The sequence below is a fragment of the Oncorhynchus nerka genome, linkage group LG2 (assembly GCF_034236695.1).
Source record: "Oncorhynchus nerka isolate Pitt River linkage group LG2, Oner_Uvic_2.0, whole genome shotgun sequence".
Lineage (NCBI taxonomy): Eukaryota > Metazoa > Chordata > Actinopteri > Salmoniformes > Salmonidae > Oncorhynchus > Oncorhynchus nerka.
Window position 1 is genome coordinate 29,360,408 of NC_088397.1, and position 17,532 is coordinate 29,377,939.

The 17,532-nt window shown below is 43.8% G+C and overlaps 1 pseudogene; it reads right to left on the bottom strand.

Annotated features, from left to right (window-relative positions):
- The window catches only part of LOC115120379 (aryl hydrocarbon receptor-like), a 95,191-nt pseudogene extending 78,190 nt beyond the window's left edge, over positions 1–17,001 (bottom strand).
- Positions 17,002–17,532: the final 531 nt, after the last annotated feature.

The window sequence follows — 17,532 nt, forward strand, 5'->3', positions numbered from 1 at the left end:
CCTACAGAAAGAAATATAAGTAGGTCTACAGAAAGAAATATAAGTAGGTCTACAGAAAGAAACATGAGTAGGCATACAGAAACAGGAGTAGGCCTACAGAAAGAAACATGAGTAGGACCTAGAGAAAGAAACATGAGTAGGCCTACAGAAAGAAACATGAGTAGGACCTACAGAAAGAAACATGAGCAGGACCTACAGAAAGAAACATGAGTAGGACCAACAGAAAGAAACATGAGTAGGACCTACAGAAAGAAACATGAGTAGGTCTACAGAAAGAAACAGGAGAAGGCCTACAGAAAGAAACAGGAGTAGGTCTACAGAAAGAAACAGGAGTAGGACCAACAGAAAGAAACAGGAGTAGGACCAACAGAAAGAAACATGAGTAGGCCTACAGAAAGAAACATGAGTAGGTCTACACAAAGAAACAGGAGTAGATCTACAGAAACATGAGTAGGCCTACAGAAAGAAACATGAGTAGGACCTACAGAAAGAAACAGGAGTAGGACCTACAGAAAGAAACATGAGTAGGACCTACAGAAAGAAACATGAGTAGGACCAACAGAAAGAAACATGAGTAGGACCTACAGAAAGAAACAGGAGAAGGCATACAGAAACAGGAGTAGGCCTACACAAAGAAACAGGAGTAGATCTACAGAAACATGAGTAGGCCTACAGAAAGAAACAGGAGTAGGCATACAGAAAGGAACAGGAGTAGGTCTACAGAAAGAAACAGGAGTAGGACCAACAGAAAGAAACAGGAGTAGGACCTACAGAAAGAGGAGTAGGCCTACAGAAAGAAACAGGAGTAGGTCTACAGAAAGAAACAGGAGTAGGACCAACAGAAAGAAACAGGAGTAGGACCAACAGAAAGAAACATGAGTAGGACCTACAGAAAGAAACAGGAGTAGGACCAACAGAAAGAAACAGGAGTAGGACCAACAGAAAGAAACAGGAGTAGGCCTACAGAAAGAAACAGGAGTAGGACCAACAGAAAGAAACAGGAGTAGGACTACAGAAAGAAACAGGAGTAGGTCTACAGAAAGAAACATGAGTAGGACCTACAGAAAGAAACATGAGTAGGACCTACAGAAAGAAACATGAGTAGGACCAACAGAAAGAAATAGGAGTAGGTCTACAGAAAGAAACAGGAGTAGGACCAACAGAGAGAAACAGGAGTAGGACCAACAGAAAGAAACAGGAGTAGGACCAACAGAAATGATAAGGAGTAGGTCTACAGAAATGATAAGGAGTATGTCTACAGAAAGAAATAGGAGTAGGTCTACAGAAAGAAACAGGAGTAGATCTACAAGTCTCTTTGGGGACATTCATTCATTTGTCTCTGTCGTCTCATCATGGCTCGCTCCATGAGAACCCCTTTCGACTTTCACTCTCAACTGACGACTGTTTTTCAACTAGTGTGGGAGCTATTACGAAAGACCCTTCTTCTTTTACTTACTTTTGAAATTACAATAGCAACTTTGGACATTGTCTTCTCCAAGCATTGATTTTCCTGGTCCTATTTGTTTTCTAGCCATTGTATTCTTCCATAGAGAGAAAGTTATACGGCTTCTCCATTGTTGATAGGAAAAAAAGAAGCAGTTTGTTTCAGAGGGAGGCAGAACATCAATATTTGTTTTGGCTGGAGTCATTCATTCTTACGTGTCCACAATGGCACCCTATTCCCTACATAGTGCACTACTTTTGATCAGAGCTGGTTCTAACAGTCATTTCTTATGTGGAAAAAAAGGAAATGCCACTCTCTCGTACACACACGCACGCACGCACGCACGCAGGCACGCACACACACACACACACACACACACACACACACACACACACACACACACACACACACACACACACACACACACACACACACACGAAAAGGGCTTGAGCTCTACGAGGAACATGAGATTGGAAGCTGTAGGTCATTAGGGCCCGTCTCAACCTGTCCTGCATGGTGACCATTAACCTGGCCTGATTGAGACAGTCTTACTCGACTGCTGCTGACCTCTGTCTGACCTTATGACCCCTGTGGCCATCCTGTGATTGGTTGTACGAACCACTCAACCTCTGTGATTGGTTCAATGCACACCTTAACCCTAACAGTAACCCTAACAGTAACTCTTTACTTATCTCTGACCACCTTTTACTCAAAAAAAATAATATGTGGAGATTGTAGCAATCAATGCCCCAGAGTGCATAACTCTTTTTTGGGGGCATTTTAAGATGGACATTTCTTGTCAAATCCAATCCCAAATATGGGTAGAGACCCCAGTGATATTTTAGTTCAAATACAGTACAGGGCTAGTGTTTCAGTGCTAGCTAGCAGTTGGTATAACTGGAGGAATCTGCTGGGCTTGTGATATGGTTTAGTAGGCATGTGGCAGATTCCTCAGTCTTAGCACTTTGCCTGCAATGTAACATGATCATAACTCAAACACAGGACCTTGAAACCATCTGGAAAGTAGAGGAGCTCACGCTAACCAGACACAGATATTGTACATGTACCAAATGTTTGGCCTTGTGTTTGATAGCCATTACAGAGAGGGCTGCTCAATAAGTTGGAACTTAAAATTGTTTAAAAAAAAGCTCGATTTTTCCGGGTCCACCCAACCCACCCAACGCAGGACTCCATCTTAGCCCTCTCAGCTAGCACAGGGCCACGACTATTGGCTTGCCCTCTGAAGCACAACCCCAGTCAAAACACAGCAGCAAGCGGCTAGCCTCTCAAGTAGGAACACGCCCGAGCACCTGCTAAAGTCCCACCGAGCCCCAAGAAAACGGAGGGAAGGAAACGGAGGAAAGGAGCACGTCGTTAAAGTTGGGCTTTTATGTCTTATATGCCTTGTTTTGTTGGTTTCCTCAGTGTGTACTGATCTGTAAATCACAAGCCGGTCTTGACGTCGTTGTGTTAAGTGGGTGGAAGTCGGTAATATCACTGTGGTTAAATAATCACCATTGTTGTTATTCTTATTGCAGTGCCCCCGGTGTCATTTCTACGCCACTATAACTATGTGTCATAGTGAAAGGACTCATGTTGACTAGTCTGGTCCTTTAAAAAAAACGACTTCAACTGTGACAGAGTGACTCATGTTTTAGTCAGGTTGTGACATTAGAGGCTCAGAAACCACTATGCTAGTGTGATTCACACAACAGCTTTGTCGTTGTCAAATGTCCCAGGATATTTGCTCACCTGGAAAAGAATGGTGCATCTTACTGTTGCCTGAATTGGTTATATAAATCCCACTATAATGCTTCACGTATTGCTCTGCTTCTCATACTCTGCTCAGTAAAGAACAGAGGTCACGGGGGTGAGTGGAAGGAAAAGGGGTGAGAAAATGAATGAGAAAGAGAGAGGTAGGAGGGAGTGACAGAGACAGTACTAGTCATCTAAGGTAAAACTCAGCACAAAGACTCACCAAAACACACTGTCAGTCCTAAGACTGGGGTCTCATTCGGTAATAGAGTTAGACTAGCGGTGACTGTTATCCCTCTCAAACAGGTTATCCCTCTCAAACAGGCACCCGCCATGGGGGCACGTTTTGGGCCCAGGACTGAGTTTGGGAAAACCTGGTGTCTAGGTAGTCAACAACAACATGTCAAAACCTTGAGCCTGCCAGAGCCTGTGAGATTGTTCTGGGAGGACAGGGGTTAGAGGTCACTGCTAATGGTGACAGGGGACATTCCTCTCTGTCTCTGTGACTTCTTCTCCCTCCATTTCATCATGTTATGTCCTGGAGCAGTGTTTGTATTTGTGTGTGTGTGTGTGTGTGTGTGTGTGTGTGTGTGTGTGTGTGTGTGTGTGTGTGTGTGTGTGTGCGTGTGCGTGTGTGTGTGTGTGTGTGTGTGTGTGTCAATGTGTCTACAATGTCAAACATTACCCAGCTGAACATGTCCAGACACCATCCCGTTCACTAACCCCACTTACTCACTGTAGTTACAATGGCGTCACATAGACAGACTATAAGAATGGTAACAACAATGCAAATTGATCTGGTGTGTGATCATGCACTTTACAAATTGCATCCACCCTTCAGGCAGCTATTTATGACTGGATGACTTCAAAATCAACAAAGGGATTGTCACGCCCTGACCTTAGAGAGCCTTTTTTATGTCTCTTTTGGTTTGGTCAGGGTGTGATTTGGGTGGGCATCCTATGTCCTTTATTTCTATGATTTGTGTTTCTATGTGTTGGCCGGGTGTGTTTCTCAATCAGGGACAGCTATCTATCGTTGTCTCTGATTGGGAATCATACTTAGGTAGCCCCTAAGTATGATAGTTATCTTTGTTAGAGGCACTATAGCCCTGTAAGCCTCACGGTTGTGGTTTGTTTCTTGTTTTGTTGGGAGACATTTTAAGTAAAAAAAGAAATGTACGCTCACCACGCTGCACTTTGGTCGCATTCCAATGACCGCCGTGACAGGGATACAAGGTCAATGTTGAGACGACACGTGCATTACAGTCATTTGAGTGTATGAACATGTAAACACATATTTCTCTAACCTGGGTCTGTGACGTAACTATGTGAATACTGAATCTGTGCCATGATTTCTCTCTGTACCGATTAATAAAAGCTGTATTATCCAAACATTGGTCAATGGTGTTCTGTTTGGTTTTAGGATTAAGCGTTTAGTGCGTGTTTCGTCTCAGCAGGAGCATTTGGTTTCTCAGCTAAATGGAAGCCCTGTCACTCTACGTTTTGTTTGACCTGCACATGCACTAATGTTGAATCCAACCCTGTGTTGTATCTATGTCACCAACAGTAACACCCACAACACTCAAGTCTCACTCTGTCAACACTTCGTAACAAACAAGAGCAACTGAAAGAGATCCATTCAAAGAAGATTTCTGTTTGGAATAATAACAAATAAGACCAAAATGTATGTCAACACAGGAAGTGAAATGAAGCACAGTTGCCATAGTCCAACCTTATTACAACCTCAGTATAACCTTACCATGACCCCAGGAGAATGTGAGATTGGTTAGCATGGAAGGGGTCAAAGGTGACTGTCTCAGTAGCTTGTTTATCATGTTTTACAGCCTGCGTCTGTTGGGGCATGCTAGCGACCCGACCTGCACTCCTCCCTATTCCCCAAAGAAAAATCCCAACGCTGGAAAAACATCTGGGAAAGCCATGGAAGGGGGTGCGGGAAGGTGTGTGAAATCAACACAGAGGCCCTTGACAGGATACAGCGAGGGGGGGGGGGGGGTAACGGCATCACTAGTGGAGATAAAGTTGGGAGGTGTACATAATGGAGGAGTGTTCTTCAATCCTGTTTCCTTGGAACCCCCAAGGTGTGCAGGCTTTTGTTCAAGCCCAGCACCAACACAAATTCAACTGAAATAAAAAATGATCAGGCTCTTCATTATGAGTTGAATCTGACATGTCAGTAGAACTAGTACTATGCTCCACAGGAACATGAAGAACACGACAGGTATATTTCAGTTCTAATGGGACACGGCCTATTCATCGTTTCTTTGAACACTGCTCTGATATGTAGAGCTAGAACGTGACAGGGGTTAGCCCTACCAATAATCTAGACGTCGGATCCGTCACTAGGCAAACACAGCGGACTCCGACAGCATTCCCTCGTGTTGTGGTTGTGCAGCCAGCCAGCAATGTTCCAGAGCTCCCCTCCCCAGACCTGCCCCTCCAGCCCTCCGCGCCCAGCAGGCAGGCAGCCTCAGATCCCAGAGGCGATAAACAGGCTTCACAGAGACAAAGACCAGTGCTAAGCAGAGACAGGGAGGAGGTGGAAAGATGGATGTGTGCGTTGTGTGCGTGGGTGTTGTGGGGTGGTTGACCGATGGAGCTTCACACAAGCCTATCGTGACTGATGAAGGTAAAGCGGTGCTTCAGTATATTTTTTTAGTCGACAATCAGGACAGTTATTTTCTGGATGAAATGTTGATCTTCATCAATGCAGACGACTGTTAGGAACCAAAGATCCCACTAGATCTTTGGATGCCTTCTCCCTGTCTGCTGACAGTAACACAAGGACACGGACACGCACACACGCGCACACACACACACACACACACACACACACACACACACACACACACACACACACACACACACACACACACACACAGTATTTATCTCCCCCGGGTTTCTGCACTCCGCATGGGTCCCACTGCTATAGAGTCTGTCTGTTGTCTCACCACAGAGTCACATGGATTCAGGGTGGTGATCTTTCAACTTCACTGACCCCAGTTCAGAGTCGTACAGTGTCAAACCTCCGTTCCCACACTACCACTGACACTCGCTGACACTCCCTTACTTCACAGTGTCGGCCAAGTCCAACACAGAGATAGGAACCACGTGGTACGAAGAAGGCCTTGAAAGACCACTGTTCATATTGCAGTAGTGAATGCATGGTGAGCTCAGCCACACAAACCTATTAACCTTCACTGCCATTTCCCCATGTGGAGACTTTGTTCATACGGGAATAATATTGCAACTATTAGTGAGGTTTAGTGAGGTCGTGCACCTTCTGATTCGCTCCCAATCAGAAGATACTTGAGAGATATCAAGTGTGGAAATGGTTGATTGACACTTCCACTCTCAACTGAGGTCAAACACTAAAGATAACCAAATTGGTCAGACGACAGATAGATTATGTAGCAGTGGGGCAGAGAGCCGACACCCAGGGGAGATTAAAACACAGTACTTTCAGCAGACAGGGAGAGAAAGCAAACTGGGGTCTGGTGGGCCAGTAGGTTGACGATCATGGGGAAGGCACAATGTGCTGCTTATGTGGAGCGCCGCGTGGGAGGCGTGGGACCCAACCCTAGGGTTTTTCTCATCAACCGCCACGCCTTACGGCCCGAGGCCGGCCTCCTTCCCGTCGTCCTTTCGTGGTCTATGATTGAGGCGAGGGGCAAGCATGCTTGGAACCTCAGAGTACAGAGGTCTCTTTCTCCTGAGCCAAGCATCCAGCCACTTCAACCCACTCTGAGCTCTCCATACATCTACATAGCTCAGGCCTGACCAAAGCGTTTTATGGTCCGAAATTAAAAGCGGGCAAGGGGAGTTGACCACCACCGCATGTTTGAGGATGACCAAAGGGCTGTGACCGCCACAGCATGTTTGAGGTTAACCAAAATTACATAATTGAGAAAATGTGTGTATAAAATATATAAAGCCCACTTTAAGTAGAGTTGAACTAGTCCTAGTATATTTAATAGCAACTAATAATGTAAAAATGTTAATATACTGTTATATGACAATCAATTTCCGGACCATGCCGTGCAAGCACAGTACACCATTCTACTTGGATCCTGTTGCATTTGTTTGGGGAGGGGGAGTTTGTGAACTTCACACAGGCCGATGAGGAAGGAGTATGGGAGGGAACAGAAGAAGGAAAGAAGGGTAAGGGGTTGCACAGGAAGTAGTTCTGTGGGTGGAGTTCAAGGCCTGACTTCCAACTCCCTCCACACACCCTCTATGTCCTTCTGACCCTCTCTGTTGCTCCATAAGAGAAAGAGAGAGGGGGGATAGAGAGAGAGAGAGAGGCAGAGAGAGAGAGAGAGAGAGGAGGGAGAGTAGGGGAGAGAGAGAGAGGGAGGGAGAGTAGGGGAGAGAGAGAACGACAGATGGAAAGAGAGGGAGAGAGAGAGAGAGAGAGAGAGAGAGAGAGAGAGAGAGGGAGAGAGGAGGGAGAGTAGGGGAGAGAGAGAGAGGGAGGGAGAGTAGGGGAGAGAGAGAACGACAGATGGAGAGAGAGAGAGAGAGAGGGAGGGAGGGGAGAGAGAGAGAGAGAGAGAGAGAGAGAGAGAGAGACAGAGAGAGAGAGAGAGAGAGAGAGAGAGAGAGAGAGAGAGGGGGGATAGAGAGAGAGGGGGAGAGAGAGAGAGAGGGAGAGAGAGAGGGAGGGAGAGTAGGGGAGAGAGAGAGAGGGAGGGAGAGTAGGGGAGAGAGAGAACGACAGATGGAGAGAGGGAGAGAGAGAGAGAGAGAGGAGGAGGGAGAGAGAGAGAGAGAGAGAGAGAGAGAGAGAGAGAGAGAGGGGGAGGGAGAGAGGGAGAGAGAGAGAGAGAGAGAGAGAGAGAGAGGGGGAGGGAGGGAGGGAGGGAGAGGCTCTGCTGCTGCCCTTGCTGTTGTGTGTGTTGTTGTGGTGTCAAAAAAAGGATGGAAACAAAACGGGATCTCCTAACCGCTTTGGGGCTTGCAGCTCATGACTACTCACACTGTGTACGGCCATCGCCCTGGCAACGTTTACTTAGTGACTCAATAAACGCATGTCTCCATTCATTACAATTAACACCTTTGGTTGCCAAGGAAGTTATGTCCAAAACATACAATATGCAAAGGACCTTGCCTGATTTGTCTTTGTTGTTGTTGCAGAGTGTTTATAGCTAACAACTACGTCGGTGGATGCCCCAGACTAAAAATAAAAGGGGTCTGTTCTTTCCGGGTGTCTGTTAGCTCCCGTCATGGCCTGGCTTGCGACGAAGCTGCAGTCTGCTTCTAATTGATGCTATTTTGGACAGAGCGGGAACAATGTGAGGAAACGTTGTGTGGGGCAGAAACACTAGCAGGACAGTCAATCCTGCCTGGTGTGTGTATGTGTGTGCGTGGGCGTGCATGAGTGCGCACGAGTCTGTGCAATGCTAGCTAACATCTCTGCTGTTTTGGGAGTTAAGAGGGGCCGGAAAGTTAAGAGGGGCCAGGCGGTGGGGGGACGGGGGTGTGTGATGATATTTACAACATGTGTTGCCGCTCGACAGGAAAAGGAAGCTTGCGTCTGGCCATGTGACACTCTGAGAAACCATATTTCTGTCTGTCCTCTACTCAACACTCGGCCTCAGACTCAAAGTGCAATTACCACGGCAACACAGATATGGACCGTTTCCTGAGAGAAATAGAGGAGAGAGAGAGAGAGAGAGAGAGAGAGAGAGATGCAGAAAGAGACAGCGAGTGGAAGACAAGTAGTCAGAGTTGAGAAGCGAGGCGAATAGAAGGGAGAAAAAGAAGCCTCAAACCAAAAACGACATCTCAATCTAACAGTCTTCACCTCTGACGTAAGAGCTAGCCACGACGTGGCCTATGAGGCGGCCAGCGTTGTTGGTTTATCTATGAGTCAGAGTGTGGGACACTCACCGTTGAAGAAGCTCTTGACCTTGAGGTATCCCACACTGAGCCGGAGCACAGACAGCTTGTCCAGCCTCGCACGCACGTCCTCTGAGAACGGCAACAGCCCGGTCAACTTGTCCAGCTCTCCGTTCAGCCGGTCCCTGTGGCGCTTTGACGGGTTCGACTTGATGCCATCTGTAGGAGGGGGTTTAGGACTGAAAAAAAGAGAGGAAAATAAGTTAACGTTTGATGATGGTGGGGGGAGGGGGGGGGGTGTTGAAATTGATGCAGGGTTTTTTTATGGTCCCCGTTTCAACCCAAGACCTTTGTCTTTCTATTATTGTTGAAGAGAGTCTTCTAAGACAGACTGGTGCTGAGAATGACACACGAGTAGAATGTGTGACAAGCAGCCACGGTCTCTGCTACACAGCCTGGTTTCTCTGGTGATGATGAAACCACCTTGTAAGAAATATTTTGGTCAAGAAGAGAATGGAATCGTAGTGCATGTCTTACATGGAATCCAATTTCATTTGATTGTAATGTGAAAATGCCTGATCAATTTAGTCCTTAATGAGGTTGGATCTACTCTCTGATTTTAGCTGTGTGCTATTCGGGTTAGGGTATTCCCCGGGCCACTGTTGGGTTGGTGTTGAAGTGAATTCTGGCGCTAAAGAAGATTCTCAGGCTGTTAAAAATCATACGTAGGGCCACTTCAGGAAATGAAATGTGATCCACACCCAAAAACCTCCAAGAACAATTGTCTTTTAGAGAGATGTCTCAAGTCTGCAAACGCGCAAAATGGCCCCCTTTTCCCTATAGCACGTGTCAAACTCAAGGCCAAAGGGCAATTTGAGTAAAGAAATATACTGTTGAAGTCGGAAGTTTACATACACTTAGGCTGGAGTCATTAAAACTCATTTTCAGCAACTCCATGAAATGTATTGTCAACAAACATAGTTTGGCAAGTCGGTTAGGACGTCTACTTTGTGCATGACACAAGTAATTTTTCCAACAATTGTTAACAGACAGATTATTTCACATTTAATTCACTGTATCACAATTCAAGTGGGTCAGAAGTTGACTGTGTCTTTAAACAGCTTGGAAAATTCCAGAAAATTATGTCATGGCTTTAGAAGCTTCTGATAGGCTAATTGACATAATTTGAGTCAATTAGAGGTGTACCTGTGGATGTATTTCAAGGCCTACCTTTAAACTCAGTGCCTCTATGCTTGACATTATGGAAAAATCAAAAGAAATAAGCCAAGACCTCAGAAAAAATATTGTAGACCTCTTCAAGTCTGGTTCGTCCTTGGGAGCAATTTCCAAACGCCTGAAGGTACCACGTTCATCTGTACAAACAGTAGTACACATGTATAAACACTTGGACCACGCAGCCATCATACCACTCAGGAAGGAGACGTGTTCTGTCTACTAGAGATGAACATACTTCGGTGCAAAATGTGCAAATCAATCCCAGAACAACAGCAAAGGACCTTGTGAAGATGCTGGAGGAAACAGGTACAAAAGTATCTATATCCACAGTAAAACAAGTCCAATATCGACATAACCTGAAAGGCCGCTCAGCAAGGAAGAAGCCACTGTTCCAAAACCGCCCTATAAAAGCCAGGCTTCGGTTTGCAACTGGTCTGATGAAACAAAAATAGAACTGTTTGGCCATAATGACCATCGTTATGTTTGGAGAAAAAAGGGGGACGCTTGCAAGCCGAAGAACACCATCCAAACCGTGAAGCATGGTGGTGGCAACATCATGTTGTGAGGGTGATTTAGTGCAGGAGGGATTGGTGCACTTCACAAAGTACATGGCATCATGAGGAAGGAAAATCATTCTGGATATGTTGAAGCAAAATCTCAAGACATCAGTTAAAGCTTGGTCGCAAATGGGTCTTCCAAATGGACAATGACCCCCAGCATACTTCCAAAGTTGTGGCAAGATGGCTTAAGGACAACAAAGCCAAGGTATTGGAGTGGCCATCACAAAGCCCTGCCCTCAATCCTAGAGAAAATTTGTGTGAAGAACTGAAAAAACATGTGTGAGCAAGGAAGCCTACAAACCTGACTCAGTTACACCAGCTCTGTCAGGAGGAATGGGACAAAATTCACCCAACTAATTGTGGGAAGCTTGTGGAAGGTTTCCCGGAACGTTTGACCCAAGTTAAACAATTTAAAGGCAGTGTTACCAAATACTAATTGAGTGTTTGTAAACGTCTGACCCACTGGGAATGTGATGAAAGAAATAAAAGCTGAAATAAATAATTATCTCTACTATTATTCTGACACTTCACATTCTGAAAATAAAGTGGTAATCCTAACTGACCTAAAACGGGGAATTTGTACTGAGATTAAATGTCAGGAATTGTGAAAAACTGAGTTTAAATGTATTTGGCTAAGGTGTATGTAAACTTCCGACTTCAACTCTATATACTGAACAAAAATATAAACGCAACATGCAACAACTTTGACGATTTTACTGAGCTACAGTTCATAAAAGGAAATCAGTCAATTTAAATAAATAAATTAGGCCCTAATCTATGGATTTCACATGACTGGACAGGAGCGCAGCCAATCATAATATTTTTTTTCCCCACAAAAGAGCTTTATTACAGACATAAATACTCCTCAGTTTCATCAGCTGTCCTGGTGTCTGGTCTCAGACGATCCTGCAGGTGAAGAAGCCGGATATGGAGGTTCAGCGTTGGCGTGGTTACATGTGGTCTGCGGTTGTAAGGCCACTTGGATATACTGCCAAATTTTTTAAAGCGTTGGAGGCGACTTATGTTCGAGAAATTAACATTAAATGATCTGTTAACAGCTTTGGTGAACATTCCTGTAGTCAGCATGCCAATTGCACGCTCCCTCAAAACTTGAGACATCTGTGGCATTGTGTTGTGTGACAAAACTGCACATTTAAGTGGCCTTTTATTGTCCCCTGCACAAGGTGCACCTGTGTAATGATCATGCTGTTGAATCACCTTCTTGATATGCCACACTTGTCAGGTGGATGGATTATCTTGGCAAAGGAGAAATCCTCACCAACAGGGATATAAACAAATTTGTGCTTTTTGTGCATATGGACAATTTCTGGGATCTTTTATTTCAGCTCATGAAACATGGGACATTATATGTTGCGTTTATATTTTTTGCTCAGTATATACAGTATAGTCTCTTCACTCTGTCCAGCTAGCTAACAGTCATCGAAATGAAGCTTGACAGTCAATAAGCATCGAACATTCCAGAAAGCGATAGATTAGAGGACAAGTTCAAATTTGAAATGAAAAGTTACATTTGAACTGTGGCCCTCCGGACCTCGGTGAAGATCGAATGCGCCGCCCAGCGTGGTACATTTGTTTGACATCCCGGCCCTATAGCGTCAAAAGTAGTGAACTATAAGGAATACGGTGTCATTTCAGATACAAACAGAGACTCGGTCCCCTTTGATAGTTGAAGAGTAGCTGAAACAGATGTGATTCTCAACTTCAAGTAAAGAACCAGGTCATTGGTGCAGTATGACATCATCCTGACTCCTCACACATACAGGCCGCTGTGTCCCAGGTGTTTGTCTTAGAGTAAGTCTCACCAAGCACCTTTGGGTCACAGCTACTATACTCTCTCTGGCATATTCCTAGAAACGTACTTAACTCTCTTTGTAAACTGTCAAATAGCATAATTAATCCATTATAATGTTCAACTAACTACAAAAGGCCTTAAGTCCAAGAGATTATCAGAGTTGTTTTAGGCATTTGATAAGCAAGGCAATATTAGCGTTGTGTGTCAAGTATACTGTACATCATAAACATCTATTCCAAGAAAAAGTGAAATATTTTCTTGAAAATGAACTGTCATAGACATATAAGAAAAATAGACATATATAATGATAATGTTGTTAACACAGTGTGTCGTTGTCTACTCTTACCAATCCTTAAAACCAACAACCTCTCCCACTTCAGAATTTCCTGGTTCAATGTTCGGGAGAACCTTGTCTTGAGAAACCAAGCCATTGTTGTCAAATGGAGGTCTGTTGCAACCCGACGCTGTATTTTCACCACCAAGGGTTTAACCCGAAGGAATTTCAACATAACATAAGTAACATAAGTGCTAGCTTCTTGTAGCATTTTGGCTCACATCATTAAAATGGCCAACCTTTCCATAAACAGTTCAAACCAGACGGCCGAGATCTGAACCAAAATAGAAAACAGGCCAGTCTTCCAAAGGTCAACCTGATGGCTGAACAGAGGAGGCGCGATAGAGTAACCAGATCTGGGTAATCTGATTTTGAGTGTTGTAACCGATACATGACACGAGAGGCCTGTGCACGTTTGGAAACACCGGGGCCCAGGCCTGGATTCAAATAGTATTTGTTCCCGTCAAATACTTTCAACATTTGACTTGTACGGGGTGCCAGATGGGTAGGTTTTTTTTCTCCCTTTTCTCCTCTATTGGTTCTTTTGCGCCAGGCAAGCTCAACCAAGGGAAGCTAACATATTTGAAAGTGCACAAACGCTATTTGAGCCCGGCTCTGGTAAGGTCATTCCCACCCTGATAACCTCCAGTAGAACTCGATCTGTCTCTGGTCCACCTCAACAAAACAAGACTGGAGTTAAACTCAGATGGCTCAACCTGCAGCGTTCGTCTTGCCCAACTCGCCATTACTCATACTGCAGGTCCAATTCTTAAAACAATGGATGTGTAGTATTATCTATCTTGGCAGAGCTTTACCATCTTATTGCAAGACTGCTTTCCCAGACTCCCAAACAAAGGTACTTTGTCTGAGTCAGTGCAACAACAACCCCTGAATAAGATGAGGTTCTATGTCGAAAATAACGAGTACATCAAAACTGTCTAACATTCTTTCCAAATTGTTTAGGTGAAGAAGAAAAAAAAAGACAAGGAAAATACTGTCTAACATTCTTTCCAAACAGTCAGGACACTGTCTGTGAAGGAATGGTGAAGGTAGAAGCCACACAGGTGGATGGGGAATAAGGGTCCCTTTAAAGTAAAGCTTTAAAATGTGGGAATGCGAATGCATGCCCCCTCCATGGTCATCACCATCAAAGTCATATTCATCCATTGACAAACTTGCTGCCAAAAATTGCACGAGTCACTTCTGGCTCATTGGGTCAAGTGTTCCCGTAATGAGCTTCTGGTGAGGTCTGTTACAGTTAACGTAGCCATGTGACGTCACTGACAAGTGGCAGGAGAGGAGAGGAGAGGTGGCCGAGGGTCTGGTGTGGACTGGAGATTCAGGGTCTAACATGTCTGTGTGTGTGTGTGTGTCTGTCTGTCTATCTGTCTTTGTGTGTCTGTTTCCATGCCTGCCTGCCTATCTGTTTGTCTGTCTATAAGTCTCTTAGATAATGTGAAATGTTTGCTGAATTGTTGGATCAGTCTCATTTGATTCACAAAGGAATGACAAAGAGTCATGGATTTTCTGTTCTAAAAGGGATTTTTCCTAGTGGAAAACTCACCAACTAAAAGTCAGTGACCTAGTAAGAGTGGCTGACTGAGTATCATACTCAAAGCAATATCTACTAAAACACTAGCGATGCGTCCCAAACGACATCCTATTCCGTATATAGTGCACTACATTTGACCAGAGAGCCCTATGAGTCCTCGTCAAAAGTAGTGCACTATATATGGAATTGAGTGCCGTTTGAGAGGCAGCCTACGCCTGGTCTGCAACACAGCAGCCACACAATGATATCATTGTGGAGGTAGAAAAAAGCTCACTCTATTGGACATTATAGAACTGCAGACACTGTCTCCTGCTGTAGGTAATGTTATACCATCAATCTTCTCTTTTTAAAAGGCCAACAAGTTACCCTGTGCCATTGTTCCAACGTTCTGGAAATCTGATAGAGGGAGAGAGCAATGAAAAGAGAACGTTTCCATACAGGGCTGATATAGAAAGTGTGGAGTTTGGAGGAAGAAAATCTTCTTTTTTTTTTAAAAGTGGAGCAAAATACTTGCTGTTGCTAATCGGGTCGTAAGGTTATAAGTAGGTAATAATAAAGTAATTACTCATTGAGTGCCACCATATCGCTGGCGAGTTTCGGACTTCTAACCCCTTTTAAACATTGTGTGTCTGAGCTGGTCTTCCTGTACCATTGGAATCGTCTATATCTTCTGCATCCGTAAATACCAACCATTACTCTGTTTGATTGGGGGGGGGTGAACTAGAGCGGTGTTTGTGAGACAAGGGCGGAACCCGAAGGGGCCCGGGGGCGGGTCTTTTATACCAAAATGTCTGTAGAGTCCGAATGGTTTGAGCTACAAACTATTAAAAGCTTTCTATGAAACGCTAAGACTCTCACAAACACACACATGTTTTTTTTGCTCTATGATGCGTACAAAAGGTAAGGGGTTCTCCAGTATAGAAGATCATTGGAAATCCCTGGACATGTGTCTATAACACTGTATGCTCACGTAGTTGCTGACACAAACTCCAAACTAAACACAGTTGTCACTGACAAGTTGGATATTATTTTCCAGTGAGTAAACAATTGATGTACTTACAGCATTCATATAAATTCATTTTTTAAAAATCAGGTTTGTGCTTAGATGGAACTTGTCTTTTTATTGACATCTCATGAATGCAACTGTTTATGTAAACATAAGGGCTGGACATGCAGATCAATGAAAGTCAGATAAACGAAAATAAGATTTTTGCTGGAATCTTGGGACCAAAATGTTCTGAGTAGTGCAATGTATTTAAACGTTTTAAAAAACGATTTGTTCAAGTGAATATTTTTGCCAGAAAATATAAATGTGTAACTTTGTGTGTGATTTAGTCATTTGCAGAGGACAAAATTAAGAAATGTTAAAAGACATAACTACACACCAAACTGAAATCTTAAGCTAACCCTAAAGACTTGAGGAAGCATTTACAATAGGTTGCTGTGGAAAATACTGACAACTTAAATACAGATTGTATATATTAAATAATCAAATGAAGATGGTTTCGGAACGAGACAGCAGACTAAATCAGTTTGGTATCGTTGCATCTGCAGAATCACTGCAGATACCCAGAGCTATACCAACTTTACGCACAACTTAAACACAAAACCAGTATCATAATATGCATATTATTCATATAATATGATCAATTATAGATTGATAGATAACAAGTCAAGCAATGTGTGTATCGTAAAAAATGCCGTCATGCATTCACCCATAAAATTATGACAGAATGTGGTGAACATGCACATCGGTCTTATTTGCGTAACTTGATTTAGTGAAGCTCAGAACCCATAGCCTATAGTGAAAATAAGTGCCACACGATAGGCTACACAAAGTCTAATATTCACATAATAGTAGAATAAACTTCAAATTAAACATTTAGTTTATTGTTTTGTATCGTTAGAACCTGTATTAGTAGCATTGGTTGACCTGTAAGATAATGTAACCATTCCTTTTACACAAAGTAGCCGTATCTTTTAACTTGACAATTATATTCAGAGTTGCTTACATTTTCTGAACAGGCTTCTTCCGTTTCTTAGCTGCGTACTGCGCCGTACTCCCCAACATGATGTATCTCTCCCTAAGAAAGTCTATAGAATAACACTATCCTATACGTGTCCCTCTTATTCTTGCAGGTCGTTTACGAAGACCCACGACTAGATGCAGCTCTGTATAATGTAAATATCCACAAGGAGTCCGCCGATGTACAGAACGTCTCATACGTCGACGCTCCAAATATGAACAGAAACTATTCCTCTTGGTTGACCAGACCGACAAAATCCAAAATTGCTTTTTGATACAAAAGTTTAGGGAAACTTGCGTGATCCGAATACATTTGACTCCGTACGTCCGTCCGTCGGTCCGTCCTTCTTTTTTTTTAAGCTGTCATTCCTAATGCATTAACATACTGTACACTCCTCTCGTTGGGCGAAAGTTATGGCTGCGTTTTCTGCTACTCGAACCAATCCAGAGCGCTGGTTCGCCGCAACTCACGCAGCAGGTATAGTGGGGCTGCTCGCTATTGGTGCAAAGCGCTTTCAGGAAATGTAACACAGAAGAGAGAGAGAGAGCGAGAGAGAGAGAGAGAGAGAGAGAGAGAGAGAGAGAGACCTTTAAAGGGGCAATCTACGATTCAAACAATAATAAAGCGTGACCCCGCCACTGTTTCGGTAAACATGCGAGGGACGGGGCTAGAGAAATGTATCCACTCTGAAATTCATAGGCAGAGGCACAGAGCTATGGCTGCAAGGACCTAGCATCCATTGTATCAAAATTATAGTTGTACTCATGTTTTGAGGCTATACAGTGATCGTTTCTAATGACATTGTTTACAACCAATATAGTAAAACAAGCTTATATTTTGGGTTCTGATGGGTTACGACAGTTGAACTAAGCTCAAGAGGTAGTTAGAATGTACATTATTCAATAATCAATGGGTATTTACACTATCATTAATTTACATGTCAAAAAATGGT